At 39.1% G+C, this 19,725-nt stretch overlaps 1 protein-coding gene across 1 annotated transcript in view; it reads right to left on the bottom strand.

Moving 5' to 3' along the window:
- The window catches only part of CALCR (calcitonin receptor), a 122,114-nt gene extending 103,179 nt beyond the window's left edge, over positions 1–18,935 (bottom strand). Inside the window, exon 1 of the mRNA XM_008921194.3 lies at positions 18,837–18,935. The gene's annotated coding sequence lies outside the window, so the exon portion shown is untranslated. The remainder of the gene's footprint in view (positions 1–18,836) is intronic.
- Between the last annotated feature and the right edge of the window lie 790 nt (positions 18,936–19,725).

Below are 19,725 nucleotides of genomic sequence, written 5' to 3'. Positions count from 1 at the left end.
TGTCAGGATCCTTTGTGAGCTGTTGATGGTTAAGAATCATTTGTAGGCACATGCAGATTAGGTATGCCCTTGGGGACAGGCTCGTGATCTCCAGTCCTAATGTTCCCCCAAGCACTGAAGCACAACTCCAGTGTGTAGGACACGTTCATGTGCACCAAAACTAGAACCTCAGAACCAAATCGGAGAGGACACCAAGGCACGAGTAGTGAGTGGAAAGGTGTTGCATTAAAACCACCTGACAGTTCAAATGATATCATCAGTGTAGATGCAGCTGGACCCATTTTCCTTCCAAGAGGAGTAGAAGAAACTACGCCACATCAATTCCCCCACCTTTATCTATCAGATATCAGATATGAAGGCTGTGAAAAGACAGACTGTCCTGAGTCCCAGAGCTTGGTCTTTTTGAATGTATGGTCATTTTCCAATATCCAGTGAAGTCAATTAAAGCCTGCAATTAGTGGCAGCAGGCCCCTGGTTTCACACTCACTCCCTTTGACGCCAGCATCCATCCAGGTGTAACTGATTTCAAACAGCTATGTCACAGACAAAATACTAGTTTGGGGCAGTGAACATATCTTGAGTTCTACTGAAGTGGACAGCATGACAACAGCCATGAATTGAGACAGAGCTACTTGCTGACTAAACACTGATTAATGTAAAAGCAGATTTATAAAGTCATTTGCATGTTTCATCAGCCAAACTACCATTGCAGACAAAAGGGGAGCTCAAGTCCTCTTCTTAAGTTGCTAATTCACCAAACCCTGGCTACAAAGAAATCCATATGCAGTCATCCTTCAATCCAGTATTAAGTCTTTTATGAATTGGGATAATTTATACAAAAGGATGGATCAGGATTATAGATTCTGGTTTCACAAAGTCAGATTCTGCATACTCTGACTAATAGTCCCTTTCAGGAAAATTTTATTCAAAAGAAGATATAAATACATATGTAAATCTGAGTATGCAGTGAAGTGTCATTGCAATCAGAAAAGCCAGAGATAATTTAAAGGAGTCAGATTTAGGCCTGCATTTTCATATTCTTCTAAACTGAAACCAACAGGAGCCAAATTTAACAAGACCATTGACCATGAATTGGGCCATTACTCTGTATTTCTGAACACAGCATTGTCTGCTGTGTACTTCAGGTTCTTATCACATTTACTGTGGAGATCTTTCCTTGCACATGCAGCATAAGGGCTTATAAGCACCAATTAATAGATAAGTAGAGATGATAGATGGCTTAATTTAGAAACAGGAAATATTTAACATCCACATGCAGCAGCACTCAGGTTCTGTCACTCTTCATCGATCCTTTCTACACACATGCTAAGTCTCATAGTTAGATACACCTGCTTGCCTTAACTAGCAGACATGTACATTGTTGATATTAGTTTAACCTAAGCCAAGTTTTAAACTAGTGGCAACTCAAGGAACTAATTATGAACAAAATTTCAGCACTATCTCTCATAGAGTCCTGGATGTCTGTCAGAGCTCTGCAGTTCAAGGCAGGATTTCTCCTTTTTAGTTAATAACTCGACCACCCAACTGTAGTAGTAGTAGTAACTAGTATTAAAAGTGGCAGCAAGTGCAGCTTCAAGAGAGTCCTTTCATATTGATTCTTAATCACTATCTCAGATCCTTAATCACTTTCTCAGAAGAATATCAGCAACCATTTTGCTTGCACAGTTTCATGTCACCACAAACCCTTATTAGGTAGATAAAAGTACTGAGTGCATAGTTAAGACTGTGAAGATGCTAACTGAAGCTTTGGGGATGCAGGTGTGCTTAGGCAGAGAACAGTTCTCAAAATGCCTCTTTTCAGTCCTTATAAAGAGTTTAAAACATCACATTTGTGGACAATAGTTATGTGACATTGGATAAAATCAGTTATTGTCGAAAACTATCATAGCAGCATAAATAAAGGACAGAATTTGATGCTCAAATAAATATCTGCATTTTCAATATGTGATGAAACAAAAAAAATAAAAAAAAGCTCTATGCACAGAATTAAGTACAGATCTCGATTCAGGTTTTTCGTGTCCCCATATTATGGAGAGGTAAGATCTGGGCTTCAGTTTCTGGAGCAATTCAATTATACAGTAGCATCTAGTCCTCCACTTTCCAAGAAAACAATTAACCCATTTTCAGATATATTCTTTTTATCAAACTACTGAAACCAATAGTCTTCTATACATTACTTCACCTTAGATGTTCCCTCAAGATTTGATGGAGAGCTGGTTACTGAGACAGACACTCTACTAGGAACAGTGTTCACTGAATGACATATTCTATAGGATACCATTTTATTTCTGTTTTCATATTGCTTTCTTTTTATTTCTATTACCAAATGGTAAAGTTCTGCATAGAACCTGACTGAGAGACTTGTATTTACAAATATATACTTATATGAGAAGTAATATATAGGCAGATTGAAATAGGCAGATTTCAAGTCACTTCAGCTTGGATACACCTAGAAACAAGTATTTCCTTTTCTTAGTGTTAAAGCTAATAGAAGGAGAAAGCTTCCTTTTAACTAAATCCCTGATAACAATTTTCTTAATAATTTGATACCCTTAGTGTCCATAGCACTGTAACAAATGATAAATTTAGAAATGGCTAAAACATTTCAGGGGGTTGTATGAATGGTTATTAACAAAGTACTTGCAGAGATTTGCATGACTGTGTTGCTGAGAGCACTTGAACAGCAAGAAGAGCTATGAAGTCCATTAAAAACTTCAAACTGACTTAATGTGAAGCAAACTGATACTAAATGACATTACTGATGTTACACATGGAAGAAGGGACAAAGGTAAAGGAAATGGATTTAATATATTCTACTTGCAAGAGTGACTAAATCTCAAGGAAAAATCTTTTATTTTTATCACATGGAGAACTAGGAGGAGCACAGATTATTACCCCACTGGAGAGCTCAACTAACTCTTTTTAGCCAAATTATCTCCTCAGTCTGCTTCACTGACATATTTTGTTTGCGAGACTTGCACCTCCACGGGTGCCAGTTCACCCACAGTCCTGGGGTGGGAAGGGAGGAATGTCCACAAGGGGTAGGGTCAGCTGTGGCACACATGCTATCTCTGGCAGTGGAAGTCTGTCATTGCTCACACGGTCAAAGAGAACAAAGAACTTGCCCCATACACTTGCTGTTTATGTATTCAGTGACACCTTCCTACTGAAATTGTGCAGTTCTTGTAAATTTTCCTGATTCTTAGGATGAACATGACCATGTTGGAATTCCAATGACAGATTACTAGAGACACTGAAGTCCTTGCCATTCCAAAACACATTTCCTGTTTACAATAGAAGGGAATGGAAAAAACTAAAGAGAATTTTAAACTTCTCATTTTAGCATGGGAAGCTGAGACCAGAATGCTGTTCAATAGTGTCACATTTGGGAAAAAAGAGAAACGCTGCTGAGTGGACTGGTCAAAGACACTGCTAAAACCAAAATATTATGAATCCTTTACCTTTCTGGAATTTCTTCATTATTATGAGCAGAAAGCACTGTAATTGACATGTCTTTTGATAAGTATTACCTTGAAAGATCATGACAATAAGCCATCCTCCCCAAAAAACCCCAAACCCAGGAAAATAAAAGTTTTCATCCTTCTGCCACATTGGCTTAGCACTGTTGGGATTTGTTCTTTTTGCTCAGGTCAACATCTAACATTTTTTAACCTTTATTTTCTAAGGACTGTGACTCTGATTTTTTGTGTGTCAAAATTTAGGATAAAATCACATATGGCTGCATATAACAGGTCTTAGACCACTGACAAAAGGAAAGAATTTGAAAATGACTGGCCTGTATTTCAGGGGATGGGGCAAAGATATCACTTCCTAGCTGAAGTGTTCTGCAAACTGGGACACAGATGTCATCCCTCTGTAACAGGAACCACAAAGAGCCTGGAGGATGATCTACCTTTGAATTCTGTGTTTTGTGTCCTTTTCAGCTGGCCTGGGGATGTAGCTCTCAATTCCAAACAGTTTCATCACTGCTGACAGTCTGTCTCAGAAGAAAGATTGAAAAGAATGGTTCACCAAGGGAGACACAGGCACAACTGTTTCCATTACCTCTGTCTGGCTTGCAGCAGCAGAAACTTTTTTTATATTTCCAGTCTCTCCTTTTACTAAAAGCCCCATCCTTCAGAAGTGAGGCTGGCACTTCAGCACATACCATGGAATTTTCTGAAATCCCCTTTTTCAACACCTCTGCTGGAAAGACAACATACATGAAGAATCAAACTAGACTAGCATTTCACCAGGAAACCTGCAGTCAAGCAGGGGAGCTAACACACTAGGTATGGAACAACAGGAGCACAATCATTACCAGAGCTCTTAATTTTCTGCTGTTCCTGCTAGTCACATTGGTGAATGACTAATTTCAGCCATTCTTGATGCCTTCTACGGAGGATTGACTGGCAATGAGAAATGCTATCTTTTGGCAGGCACCTCTAGGGAAGCAGAAGTGAAAATCCCAGAGTTTCTCCATGCGAAGAATTAAAACTTAGATCAGGGTTTATTTCTGATTTGGAGTGATTCAGTCTTTGGACAACAAATGTAGGCAGCTGATTAATATCAGTCATGTATGCAGAACTCAGAGACACATATTTGATTGAAAATGGAAATCCTCACTAAAGCAATGTCTTAAAACCTGCAAAGAACTGCCTTAAGCACTTTTGAAAAATTCCCCACACCAGTGACTGACAGACACTTTATATTTTTCCTGCTTAACTTCTTGTGAAGATTGAAAGAAGTTTTCTTAGTACTGCCATGACACTGCATTCAAATTGTTTGTCAACAATGCCACTTTCGTTCTGAAGCAAATTTGCATGCTATTTGGAATTGCTCTATGCATAGCAATTTAGAAACTGTAATCCAAGCCTCTCTATTCCTAGGAAAAAAGGAACATATTTCTCAGATAAAACCAAAATAAACAAAGCAAAAACTTCTGAAATATATTTGCTTTTGAAATGTAAATCTCTGAGATGAGTAATAAATTCAAGTGTTCAAGGATATTGCCAGATGAGTATTTTTTAATTACACAAATAATGTTCTTCACATTTTGTATAAAGAGAGGGGTCATTTTGCACAAAGGATAATCAAGAAATTTGGATTGGCCAATCCAAGTCAGTTGTTGTCCACACACCCACACAAATGAATAGAATGAGTGTGATTGAAACCTCGGGCATGCTTGGCAACTCCCAATTAAGTCTATCAAGATAATACATTTCCATTAATATTTTGATTCCAAGGAAGTAAAATTTTCTCAACAGAGAAGTGCTTCATCAAAAATGTTTAAGGCAGCCTAAAAAGACATTTCATCCAACTGTTTCTTAGATGACATGAATAATAACATTTTTTAAACCAAATCTGAATAGTTTTATTATAGATTTTTAAATTTTTAAAAGAACTTATCAGGGAATAAAAAAAAAACCTTGAGAAATAAATGAGCAGCTTTACTTTCTAATGGATTAGCTTTGAAATGCCTCAGAAGGGACACCGAAGAAAGAAAACACTGTTCCATGGCAGAACAGAAATTGTTCAAGCTATCATAGTTTCAGTTCTTTTAACTGAAGACAGTTCTTTTAACTCAAGACAAATGAATTTAGAGTACCCTGCAATAGTAAATAATTGAAACTTCTGACTTTTAGAGGAGACACAGCTGTGTTGGAAACATGTCTTACTAATATTGTATTCTGATTTTTGCAACACTTGAAAAGATACAGAACTATCACTTATTTTCACTTTTTCTGGGAGATAAATTTGTGCTTTTTTAAAAAGTGAAAAAAACTATTTTACTTAGAATAGTATTTTACACTATCTGTGACATTTAGCAAAGGATGGAAAGATTGTGTTTCTAGAAGTGCAAAATGTTATAAAACATAGAAAAAATGTTGACAGTGATTGATAGATTTTAGAAGGAATGTTTACTTTAATGACTGTCACATTAATTCTTGGAAGCAAAACTATAGATATAGGGAATGAGATTAAACAGAAATACCAGAAGAGGGACAAACTGTAAGCAAACATTTTTTTCCCCCAGGAATATTACTAACTTAGTGTATTTCAGTAAGATGTTTTAGTATTGTTAGGAGCTGATTTTCTTAAATTATATAGAAGCTTTGAAATGTCACGTCATGGCTGACAATTGATTTGTAGATCTAAAGTCATATGCTAGGAGAACAGTATGCTTTATTCAGATTAACTAGGTATTACTGGAATCTAGAAGAATTGTGAAAGAACTCAAAACACATTTTTCAAATAAAGAGAGATGTATTATGGCTAGCAGAGTATTTTTAGTACACGTTGGAGCAATTAAACAACATCTTCCATTTGGAATTCACATTTTATTTGTGTTTTGTTTTTTCTTTTACTATGAAACTATATGAGTTAATATACTAAGAAATTTACCACCATCATATTTGTTTTTACCTTGTAAACTGATTCCTCAGCTGCTACTCTGTCATTAACCATTACGTGTGCTGTGACAATATCCAGGAGACCTTGTCACAGACCTTGTGTTTAGCAAAGGAAAAACATGCAGAGGAAAATACATCCATGCAAGTAAACTCAAGTCTGTGACAAGAGAAATGGGTCAATACAGAGGGACCACAGAGTAAAAGGAAGGTCTCCAGTGTAACAGTCAATGGTCTCAATAGCCTGACCACTGCTGAGGTCAATAAATATCACAGAAAAAGTGGATTTGTAGGGGAAGAGCAAAGTGATTATTCACCAGGGGCTACTCCCAGTGATGTGAAATGCTCCAGGAAAGAGAAAGAAAGGGTTTTCCCTTAACACTTAACAAGTGGTTGGTGCTTAGTGAGATACACCAGGGTTATTTAGAAGTAGAAAGAGAGGATGAATAATTGAAAATGCCTGAGATATGTGACTGTCATGAGACTGTTAGCACAGTGCAGGCCAGAGGAGCCATAAAAGTGAAGGAAAAGAGACTGTGAGCCTGAGGAGGCTGAACTTCCGGAGGGATACAGAGGCAGGGTTGATGCCCTTGACGATGATGGAAGACCCAGATATAAAAAAAGGAAATGAGATTACACTGGAGAAATTAAACAACTCAGCCTAACTTCAGTATCCAAAACAATACTGGAGTGCGATAAAGGACAAACAATTTACAACTACCTAGTAAATAATACACCAATGAGAAACAATCCTTGTATGTCATGAAGAAATTGTATCAAGCCAGACTAATTTCATGCCAGGTTATCTAGCCTTTGATGTGATTTGAACATGATTTTTCTAGCACAGTCACCCACAACATTCTCACACAAAAAAATGGAAAACATGGTCTAGGTGACAGCACTGTATGATGGATGCAGACCCAGTTCTAAAATAAGACTCAGGGATTTGGTATGGTACGAATGGTTTCCTGTCAACAAGGTGAGACATATCAACATTGTGGCGCTCTCTCCAGAGCCTGATATTATCTCACTTTCTTAATTTCAAACTTTCTCCTCACCAGTTTGTGAGGTTATGCATGGAGTATGATGTCCCCCTTTGAACACTTTTTGAAATCATTTTTTTAATAGAGATGGAGACAAATTAATGTTCAGAGGAGAGTAACATAAAATCTGAATGAAAGCTGTCTCATGAGATGTGGTAAAAGATGTTTAAATATAGGAAAGGAAATATTCATCAGCATTTTGAAATACACAAAAAAGGTTAGTTTTTCTATCGTCCATGAGTGATAGGAAAAGAGACAATCTGTGTAGCATTCCACAGGGGAGATCCGGTTGCACATCAGAAAAAGCAGTCCAGCTGCACATTTAGAAAGCACTCAAATAGGTACCCTAGTGTCTTTAGAGAAAATCATTTACCATTCTGCAGCAATAGGAAGACAGGGGTATTTGCACATGACAGAAGAGATGATGACTTATTATCTGAGAAGTAAGTTGGTGACAGACTAAGAGGTATCTGTGGCTGCATAGGGAAGTTCATCACTAACAGGTGCCATGACCTGGGCAAAAACCTGGAAGCAGACATTAGACCACAAGAGACAGCCTATGACCTCACAATGATAGTCCATCTAGCTCAGCTATGTGGTCTATTCTTTATTTCTTTCTCCCTTCCATCCAGTGTCCATAGTTATTGGAGTAGGGCAGTTTAGAGTAGATCTTCTCATCCCTGTCTGCCTATTCCCTATAGTGTCTATCAGCTTGTTGTCCATTAATTTGTCCAATCTCTTTTTGAAAACCTGTCAATAGTCTCTGCTCTTCGCAGACTCTTGTGGTAACAGTAAACTTCCATTGGTTCACTACTTGATTTTATCTGTTTTAAAGTACAGCTCCCTCTTTCCAACCTTGTGGGATTTCTTGAATAAGTCTGGCATGCATTTATCTCCATTTTGTAAACCCGTCCTGATTTTGTAAACCTTGAGCACATCCCCACAGCTTTCTCCTCTCCAAACAGAAGACTTGAAACCACCTAAGCTTCTTTACAAAAGGTGGCTACTTCATCTGTTTAGGTCTTACACTACCTTCTTCGGGGTAATGGATTTGAATGACAGGCAGGACGGGAGCACAGCTTACCATTTCAGGTTTCACATCTACCATGTAATTTTATACTTTAGGCAAAACCTGATAAGCAAAAATGGTGCCAAAGCCCCACTCACAATGCTGGTGAATGCAAACCTCTCTGCTGATTCTGTTTAGCCATGCTATTGCCTTGTAACTGCATGTCAGAGGAACACTTCACATAATTGCAACCATTGTGGCTGACAGCTGAAAACCATTTGCTTTTGGCCTTTTGTTTACAATACCAATCGAATCATCTTCCTAAAGAACAAACTGCCACCTGTGTCCCTTCACTAAGATATGATAGCAGAAGTCATTGAAGTATTATAACCAGATGCAGAATTACACCTAGGCAATGGGAGTGAAGTTAATAGGAAACACAACAACCCTTCTCTATCAGCATTTTCTATTCTGACAAGGAAAGGAGCCAAAAGAAAAGGCTAACTCTGCTCCTGCATTCCCTGGACATTCAGTATTGTTCTGTTCATGACTCCTCCTTTCACTGTAGTTTTAAATTCAGTTTCACACGCTGCATATTTTCAGTTCTTTTGTAAGCAGTTCAGATATCACATGAAAGGTGCCTTTATGTGGCAATTGACTGCTTAGTGCACAAGGGGATGAGACACCAGCATACACTTATCTTAAAATTTAGGACACTGCTTGCTTAATGAAAAGCAGATCCCAAAACCTGATATGAGACAAAAGCACTAGGAGAAGAATAAGCAACTGCATTAGAAAATATCTTACAGAATTACTGACATATTCACTCTGCTGTACAAAGGGTCTGAGAGTGGAAGGAGATATCCTTACAATAGTGTATTGGGATAACATTGACCACCCCTATGAAGAAATGAAACCAGAAATTTAAAGCATCAGCTCTAAAAGTTTACTGAGAGAAAGGTAAATAGTAAGAGAATGTGTATGTATCACTATGGTTATGGAAGGTCCCATAAAAGCACAGGTCCATTGGGACAGGTGGAACAGACAATTGACACGTCTCTGGTTTCCCTTATTAGCATCATGGTCAGCTCTATCTCACTGCTGGAAGGAGGAGACAGCACTGCTGTGCAAGTCCCTCTCAGGAGCAGCTGGTCAGCCTACAGGTGGTGGTGTACATTTTCTTTCTGTTCCATATTATGCTGGTAACTGTAGTAGAGCATCTTTGTGATGGCTGAATGCACAGTGATGACATCACCTTTTGTTTATCTTTGTTGTCCTTTGATAAATGACAGATGAATAAAACAGACTGTGAGATTGTCCCTCAGCAGCAGTAGCAGTTTAATAAACAATATTACGTCTACCAGAATATCAAGTTTCCACCTCTCAAAATCACTAAACTGAATGCAATTAACTAAGTGTTATACTTAGGATAAACTAGTACATACACATGTGGCAGGTTTATTCCTAATTTACACAGCTGCCTCTTTAAAGTATCTGAATTTTGTTTTTTAAATTGCCAGTGACACAAGTGTGTCATGATACTCAGGGATTTTGTGCCAGTTCCTAAGAGTTGAAAGCATTTGAATCCTGTTCTTGTGGTGAAATACCTACAATGATGAAGGTGACTGATCAAGCAAAGGACTCAAATAGACTGATAAGGATTAAACCACAAAGTCTTACACAATTCTAAAATAAATGGGAAATAATCTTCTGTCTTCAGAGGTGGCTAAAAGTTACCGAGTTCTTCAGTTACATGGATGCTTTAGAAGCCCAGAGGTTATGCACAGTATCTAGGCTAAAATAAACCAGATGAATAATAGAATGTTAACTGCTAAAAAATCATTAATTTCAGCAACATTAAATTGCCAGCTGCATCTACAAAAACAGAAGCTGTAACAATTATTACCAATTATTTAATCTAACAACATTTAGGAAGATTGAAATACAGAAAGATAATCTGCTGTCCTAAGGTTCTGTAAGCATTATCTTTACTGGCAACATTTTATGGAATTTTGCAATGATAAAATGTTTGGCTTTGGAAGCACAAAAAACCACCTTTTGTTTTGGCTTAAGATTCAGCACTTCATAGCTTTCATCAATCTTCACATAATTTTATTTTAGCCACTGTGCACATCCTTTGCATTATGTATATTTTTAACCTATAACTCTGATAGAAAGCCACACAGTTGTAAAATTAAATATCAAATAATAAACAAACATGATACATTTACAAAGATAAAATCATAGAATCATTAAGGTTGGAAAGGAGCTCTAAGATGATCAAGTCCAACCGTTAACCCAGCACCACTGTGTTCACCATTAAAGCACATCCCCAAACCTTCTGAACAGTTCCAGGGATGGCGATTCCACTCTGGGCAGCTTATTCCAACGCTTGATAGTGAACACCTGTCATATTTCATGGTTTCTAGAGTCCTGTTTGGTTAGTCCAAATGCTCTCCTTATCTAATCATCCTTTACCCATTAAGGGTTGTTGTATACAAAGAGTCTTGTCATCTGTTTCATCAGTGAAAAGTGGCAATTTAGAAATATATCTGTCATTTGCTGAGACCTGTAAATGCATTTCCATGCTCAAGTTCATAAAGATACACTACCACAAAACACTGAAGCAGTTAGGGAAAGTAAACCATGAACAGGGTTCTTATCCAAAGTTCATCCTAGTGAGCTGGAAAACTTCCTCGTATTTTAACTCTGTTGTTATCTACAAGCACCCTCTCTCTGTCTCTACTGCTGCTCATACTGGGGAAAAAGGACTGGACAATAAGGGAAGTGCCAGGAGAAGATTTAGATAACCAAATAAGGATTCAGTTGGAATTTAGGTACTTTTTTTTTTTGGCACAATTACTGACCTAAAAAAATGCATTTCCAAGAATTACCTAAACTTCACAGTTTTATGTGCTTTACAAGTACTCACACACACAAAACTGTTGGCCCGTGCCTGCTGTTGACTATCAAATTCCTGATGTGCCTGAGCAACTTGGTGACTGTCTCAGGGCTAAGCCTCAAAAATTATCGATTCCTCCATCAGAATCCACTGTGGCTGTATCTGTATTTGCAATTAAAATAGCATCAAGGTATGGTGCAAGTACTGGTTTGTAATCATCCTTCCTCTTATCTGTTTAAATGTGTCCAGCGGTGATTTTGATCCACATTAAATAACACTATCGCTGAGACTGTCTTGGTGCAGATCACAGGGGATACTTTGGGCCCAAGGCAATTTTCAGTAGGCAGTGCAGGAATAACTATGTAGTTTTATGGGGGAAGAGAGAGAGGAAAAAAATGTTCAATTTCCTCCCCCCCCTCCTCTACTTTCTTAGCTTGCAGACTGTTTTGGACTGGTATAGTCTGTATTCTTCCTACAGGAATATGCCACTGTGTGCAATGTTTAGTAGTGATGCCACCTACTTGGCTATTCCAAAATCCTAGGTAATCCTACATTTCTACATTCCATACAATTCTAATTTGTATAGATTGCCCAAAAGAGTAAAACAGAAAATATGCACAAACTAAAATCCAGGACTTGGTTTTATTGTGCCCAAATTGTAGGCATGAACATTCACTTTTGATTCTTGTGTTCTCTGCACAGAAATCCAGCCTCAACATCAAACCCGGAGAGTACCTTTACTGTTATCACAACCCCAAATGAGTGATATGAGACTACGGCAATACCACAACCACAAACCCTTACAAGAAAAGGTCATGTAAAAAGCCCAGATGCCCTGCAATGCAGTAATAATACATAAATAGAGGAATTATAAATATTTTAAAGGGTATTAGCCATGATCAGTTCTTGACTAAGGGAGTGGGAAAAAAGAATGAACTTGGCTCTACACCTAAAGAAAGTATCCCAACTGCATATGCCTACTGGGAATCAGTGTCTGTCTCCACATTCTCACATTCAAGCCTGCTGACTGAACCTACCCCTGAGGCAGAGCAACAAGAAGGATTGCTCATCCTATGACATTATTTTTAAGTGCTACTTTTCATAACCAAGCTTTTCCACACTGTGTCTAGTAACCGAGACAGAACTTTTTAGCCTGGATGAGAGGCCAGCTAGACGGGCAAAAAATTGCTTGGATGGTCAGGCTCAGAGGTTGCCAGCTAATGGCTCACACACTACCTAGAGGCCTGCAACAACTACAGTATTGCATGGCTCTGTACCAGGACCTGTCCTGTTCAACATCTTGCTCAGTGACCTGGAGGAGGTGATGGAATGCACTCCCATGAAACTTGCAAATGATACCAAATTGGGAAGAACAGGCTCAAGGGCAGGTGTGTCATGCAGAGGGACCTAGACAGGCTGGAGGAACAGGCTGCCACAGGAACATTAAGAAATTTTATGATAATCTATGCAAAGTCCTGCACCTGGGAGGCTTGACAGACAGCAACTCGTACATGAGCCAGCAGCGTGTTCTGGCAGCCAAGATGGACAACAGTATTGTGGGGTGTACTAAGCACAGACAGAAGATTCAGGGAAGTGATTATCACTCTCTGCTTGGCACTTAGATCATATCTGGAATACTGCATACAGTTTCAGATTCTCCACAAAAAAAAAGAGGTGTTAATAGGAGAAAGTGAGTTCAGCAGAGAGCCACCAAGAGGGTAGAAGGACAAGAGACAATGAACATGAACATCAGAGTTTCTAAGAGCATATAAGAAAAGAACTTTTATACCACAAGGACAGTCTCCCATTGAAGCATGTTTCCCAGAGAGATTGTACAGTCTCCATACTTGCAGATTTTCGAGAGTCAACCAAAGAAAGCCACAAGCAACCTGGTTTGCACTCCTAGCTGATATTGCTTTAAGTTTAAAGACATTGGACTGGAGACCTTCTCATATCTCCAACCTCAATGAAGCTGTGATTCTGTGGTTCTATGACTCATGATTCCCTTATAACTAAAGTTTTACAATATATTTTTATGGGCTTTACTGGAATAATTCAGCATTCTTTTGTTTTCTTTTGGGTCATGCACTTTGAATTAGAATCACCTTATTGTTCCAAGACTCAGCTGAACTGTTCATTTTCACAAAGAGGACTGCAAGTGCTAATTAAGTTGATGCATTGTGAATTGTCAGTTTGGATATCTCAGCTGTCACAATTATGTTGAAATAAATTATATGCATTATCAAAGGGTGAATATCATCATACCCATGTTATAACTAAGGAAGTCTCAGAAGAGAAGACTTAATTTTCTCATTTTCCTGAAGAAAATTAGTTGTATTCCCATATCACAAAACATGAATTTTAAACCACTAACCTAATTTATGAAACTTAAATACTTAAAAGGTGGTTTGAAAGAACTTACGAATGTGTTCTTGGTAATTCTGGCTTATTTTTTAAGGTAACAAAACTTGCTAATGTTAGAACATGTATTCATGCAGACAATTTGTGTCACTTAGAAACAACATCTGGAGAATAAAAAACCAAGGTTTTTCCAAATGTGCATCTGACAGACATCATGACATCTACACAATAAAAATATTTTTTAAAGTTTTTCATTGCTGAATTCAACATGAAAAAATCCACTGTTGATCATGTGAACAGAACTGTGTGCAAAGTTGTCACTTTCTTTACTGCGATGTTACTAGACAAGAGGGCATGGTCTTAAGCTCTGCCAGGGGAGGTTTAGGTTAGATATTAGGAAGAAATTCTTTACAGAGAGGGTAATCAGGCATTGGAATGGGCTGCCCAGGCAAGTGGTGGATTCTCCCTCCCTGGACGTTTTTAAGATGAGACTGGATGGGGCACTTAGTGCCATGGTCTAGTAACCATGGCAGTGTTGGATCAAGGGTTGGACTTGATGATCTCAGAGGTCCTTTCCAACCCTGCTGATTCTATGATCTATTATTTACCTATGAGAAAAGAAGCAAGGCTAAGAACACAAAATAGCTTTTCCACAACTTTGCAATGAGATAGCTCATTCTACAAGTATTACAACCAATTACAACCACACAAGCATCCAAGAAATACATCAGATATGAAAGCATCATCAGGAGAGTCTGCACTGGACTTGTCTGTGGTGAAAAAAGAACCATCTGCACAGCTTGTTCAGCTGCAGATTGCAGGGTACATGCTGTGGATATAGTTTGCAGAGCACTCTGGTGTGTTGCAAGCAGAAACACGGCCTTACAGGTAAAATATAAAAAAAAAAAATCACACTGTTTGAACACAGCAAGCAAGCAGTTAATTGTTGGGTCTAAGTGAGGGAGCCAGGCTGTTCTACACAAAATGCTTACAGCAGTAAACAGATATTGAACATAGGAACCCATTAAACAGAGGGCAGTAAAGAAATGTCTTTGACTAATGTTCTTTTCTTTAAAAGACAGAGACAGGGAAGAAAAGATAATGTCAGTTAAGGTAACAGCAGATGAGACCAAATAATTGCAGATGGTTGAATGCAGAAGCTGCAGGATGTACTTTACCATCAAGTGGGTACTTGATAGGAGCTATTTATGTATGAAGTGTTGCCTGAGAGAACCCACAGGGAAAAAGTGCCTGAGTGCTAGAGAGGCATCTGGAAATCATGATGGAATTCAGGCAAGACCTGAGGACAGGATGAAGGGAGGAAGAAGGTTCAGCAAAGAATACCAGATGAGAATGGCTGAATAACATCACGAAGAAGAAGAGACAGGCATTGAAGAGGGAATGAAAAATAGTAAAAACTTCCAGAATGGGCTTGTTGCTCCAAAAGACAAAGATAAAAAAGAAGAAGAAACAGAAGAGAGAAGGAGAAGAATAGCTAGTGTGTCAAGAAGAGCAGACAGGGATATTGGGAGGCTAGACAAATGGGAAAAATACATTGAAGACTCTGTTCCTCTTTCCATTTTTTTTTCCAATTCTCCTTCAGAGATCCACTCCAACAGCATGGAAAGGCAATTTAGGGACTCACTGGCCCAAATTGCATTAGTATTTTGGTTCAGAGCAGAACAGTTCTGAATCAGATGACTTCAATATTTCCACTTAGTTCATGTCAGTTTTATTGGCAGAGCTTCTTTGTTTCCACAGTTAGGAGAAAACTATACCAGTAGTTGTTCTCTGAAATATAAGTGAAAGGCATGCCTGCCCCTGAAAAGTATCTAAAGAGCCAATCCAAAGTGGGCTCCACTGTCACAAAGTTCTACCTCACATGCATGAATATCAAAAAGTTCTTACACCAACAAGTGTTTCTGTTACAACCTGAGGTCCTTTGCATGCTATAAAATGAATCAAATGATAAGTATCTGATGCCATATTTATCAACTGTCAGCATTTCCAGCATTCCTTCCTCCTTCATCTTCTCTCATTCTAGCTTGGAATCTTTATTTAACTTCCCTATGTCAGTTGTTGTCTGCCCATCTTCTTCTATTAGTCTTCATCTGTCTTGGTACAGTGAGTCGAAAAATTCCAGAAGATCCAGCCAGGTACAAATTATCCTGTGCCATGAAAGGGCTGAACGTTTCTTCAGCAGCAGGCTAGCACTGGCAGTCTCAGAGGCTTGCATTATAATTGATGCATGAAGAGGACTGAAAAGCCAGACAACCTTAAATTTGAAAGGATGAAAATCATTCTTGGAGTGCAAGGGCAACAATCATCCTTTTGGGGTAGCATGGCAGGCGTATTCATATTCTGTAGAGCTTGAACAGATCTTCTGGTGAGAACTATTTTTGCTTATGTCGCCCAATTGTCCATCTGTGCTCTGGGACACATGACAGTGCATCTGAAGCACGCTCCCCAGCCACTCTGAGAGCCTGTGCATGCATCCCACAGAAGATCACTACAAAAAGCAGAAACTGGAGTACTGTGGCTTGTTTCTAGTGCTTTTGAAAAGCAAATCTCTGTGTCAGTGCTCCAGAGTCCAGTTCAGGTCAGTGTACTCTTTCCATGCAGGCTTTTATAGTGGAATAGGAATAACATTTTGTATCTGACACTTGGGTCATTATTGAGAGGAGATGGTGTATGTTGCAAAGGCTGTTGTGCTTTTAAAAATGTCTGTGGTTATGAGCTGTGGGGGAACTCCTCCATGTGACAGACAGCTACATCAGAAGCTTCCCTCCTAGTCCCAGCCTGTACAAGTGCTGATCTGTGTGCCAGTGACTGTGCATGCAGCATGCCATAACACAATCCCACTAGAATCCCATAGAGAGGCTTGTGCTTCACAGCACCTTCCTTTCCTTCAGCATGGTGCTTTATAGCCTGGAACAAGGACTGTGTAAATGTACACAGTAACCATATGAATCTCATCCCTGCCTGTCCAATGAAATGAACAGGCAAGTTCTTCTTTGCCATGGTATACAAGTTATGTAAGAGCTCTGGTAAAGTGACAAATTTCCTCCTCTCTCTACCCCTTCACACCTCATGCAATGAAAACTACTGTGAGCAGTGCAGAGGGGGAGCAGTGCTGCTGCATTTCTGTTCTCAAACTTCCTACCCTGTGGTGCATATCCTGCAGTCACTACAGCATGGGGGTAACACGAGCTTGTGGGAAGGGTGTCAAGTACACAACTGCTTTCATTCCTGATTTTGGTGGGTAGCCTGCAGATGAGGGATCAGGAATGGGTGGTGGGTTCTGCAGGAGGAAGGGGAAAGCCATTCTCTGCCACTTTTGCTGACATGCCATACAGCCTGATGGGGCCCTGAACCAGCACCCAAGGGTACGGGGATGGAGGAAAATTTGCGCACTGGCAGGAATATCAGATAGCTGTTTGCGTGGTGGCCATGGAAAGTCAGCCCAGAGCACTGCAGAGTCCCTATAGCACATGAGCTCAGTTGTTCCTCAGTGTGGACAGGCAGTCAGGGGTAGGAGTGGAATCAGAGCTAGCACCTGTTGAGACATTTCTCCTGTGCTCAGGCCTCATCTGCTACCCCAGGGGCTCTTAGAAAAGGCTCTAGTCCACTTTCCATTCAGTGCAAACAAAAAAAATCAACATGAGGGAGCAATTTCTCTCTAGAAGCCTTCTCTTCTCACTCCCACTGCATAAAGCCAGCTCTCTATCGTGCTGTTCCCTGCTTGCAGCCAGTCTTGGTGACCACGTGTAGGAACAGAGGGGTCCTCTGTTTTGATCAAGGGACCAGAATAACCCCTAGGCTGGAGCAAAATCCCCAAATGCGTGTAATGAATATGTGACAAACATAGCACCAACTGCTTCTTTGATCTACTGATTTACTCCTGTTGTACCAAATTCCTTGCTAAGACAGACACAAATAGCAGTATAAGAACTGACAGGTCTGTTGCTGCAGAAAATGGAGGGATAGTAAAGATTAAAAAATGGGGGCTTTTCACTGAGGTTAATAATTCCTATAGCTACAAAACATAGCTGGTACGAAAACCAGCTGTAACTGCTGTTCTTCATAACACATTAAAAAGATATTATACTTAGCTGTTTGTTTAGGCATAAAGAAAAAACAGATCTACACCTGTATTCTCTGCATACATAAACCAGAATCAAAGTCAACGCAGTTATATATCAGTTGTCTAGTTTCAGCAATCCTGTCAGGGCCAGCTTTAAATTGTGGGAGATCTCTTCTACAAATGTGTTGGAAAGTGATCAAATTAATGTTTGTGTTAGCATCAGGAAGAAATAAAGCGGGTGTGGATGGAGGAAAATGAGGGTTGCCAGAGAACACTGAAATACCAGTTGTAATTATAAAAAGAAAAAACAATTTTACATGCATTACAGACTTTGGTCACAGAGCTAAGTGCATCTTTATTTTTATGAGCTTCCCTATTATCAGGCTGTGCAACACAACCATGAAATTAACAGTCAAATATGGACCTTAATCCTGACATAAATAACATTCCCACAGACAGTACCAGGAGATTTGTCAGAAAAGTGTGTTCAGAACTTGACCTCTAAAACTAATAGTGTTGGTGTTTCCCTAGTCATAACATCTCATTTAGCTACCACAGTAAGGCAACTGAAACAGCAGAAAGCACAAAGAAGTCAGTTGTTGCCAGATGGCTCCGTCTCTGCAGCCATTACTCAGACAAATAGTATTTGCTCACACAAGGCAGCCCAGAGCATTTACTGGAGTGTAACACAACTTCTCAGATGAATTCAAGTTTCATGATAAATCTTGTTAAAAACAAGTTGTGGCAGAGAATCAATCTTTCTTTTTTCCAAGCATGCAGCTTTTGAGGGTGAAATCACTACTTTTTACTAAAGTCATGATAGACAAATTACTTGTTTCAGTGACTTTAAGAGCCCGTAATTAATTCAGGAAAACCTTAAGTGTCCTTTTAAACTAAACAGCTAGCTTGCAATCTAAACTCATCAACAACAAAAGCTCACCAAAGCATGGGTGTTTTAACAATTCTCAAATGAGTTTTTATGTTTTTAAGCAGTTTCCTGACATACCTGAAAGTTGTTATTTGGCTTTATGCTGGAACTGGTCAAACCTGATTGAAGCCCACTGATGACAGCAGGAATCTTTTCTCTGACTTGAGTAGCTTTCAGATTACAGCCAGTATTTCTTCAGGAAAAATGGGACCACTCAACTCCTGAAAGCAATGAGAAAACTCTCAGTGACTTCACCAATTGTAGGACAAAGATCATAGTTCTGGACAGGGATTAAATTCTGCTAAGAAGGCTACCACAGCTGTCAGAAAGATACTTTAGCTGACTGATATTTCCCAGGTATGGTGATAAATTGGATTGCTGATTTCTTGGTTATTGTCTTAAGTCTACAATTTGGCCTGCATTTGCCATCCAGTCAGTCACATGCTTAAAATTTGTCAAGTTTCATTATTTCAAAACTACTTTTTCTTAAACTACCATACATTAAAATGAAAGGAAAAAAGGGTACAATGAAAAGTACAGTCTCAGAACCACACATTCAGAAAACTGAAAAGGAAGCACAAAGGAAATCAAGTTGTTGCTCTCCTCAGCAGTGAGGGAAAGACAGGTCATGCTCCTCTTTCTTCCAGAGAAACTGGCAAAATAGCAGCACCCTGGAAGTAGATCATCTGGTTATTTGGCTTGCCAGTTGCCAGATATCCTGTAAGGCACAATAGGAGAAGGAATATGTCCTGTTCCCCCTGTGGTACAATGATTCAACATTTACAAGAGCAGTTTATTTTACACATAAGAAGACAGTAGTACTATCTCCAAAAGAAAACTAGGACAGTCTGTTCATCCCAAGTTCTGCTTTCCAAGTAGCTCAGGCAGTTTTGGAAGAAAAGGCTTTAGAGTCAAATCAGTACTGTTCAGAAGTAGAATAAAGATCCAGTGATCTATACGTCCATTC

Source organism: Manacus vitellinus, unplaced genomic scaffold, assembly GCF_001715985.3.
Source record: "Manacus vitellinus isolate BGI_N305 unplaced genomic scaffold, ASM171598v3 scaffold_3_pilon, whole genome shotgun sequence".
NCBI classification, from domain to species: domain Eukaryota; kingdom Metazoa; phylum Chordata; class Aves; order Passeriformes; family Pipridae; genus Manacus; species Manacus vitellinus.
The sequence above is the reverse complement of the archived record's forward strand: the minus strand, read 5'-3'. Positions and strand labels throughout refer to the sequence as shown.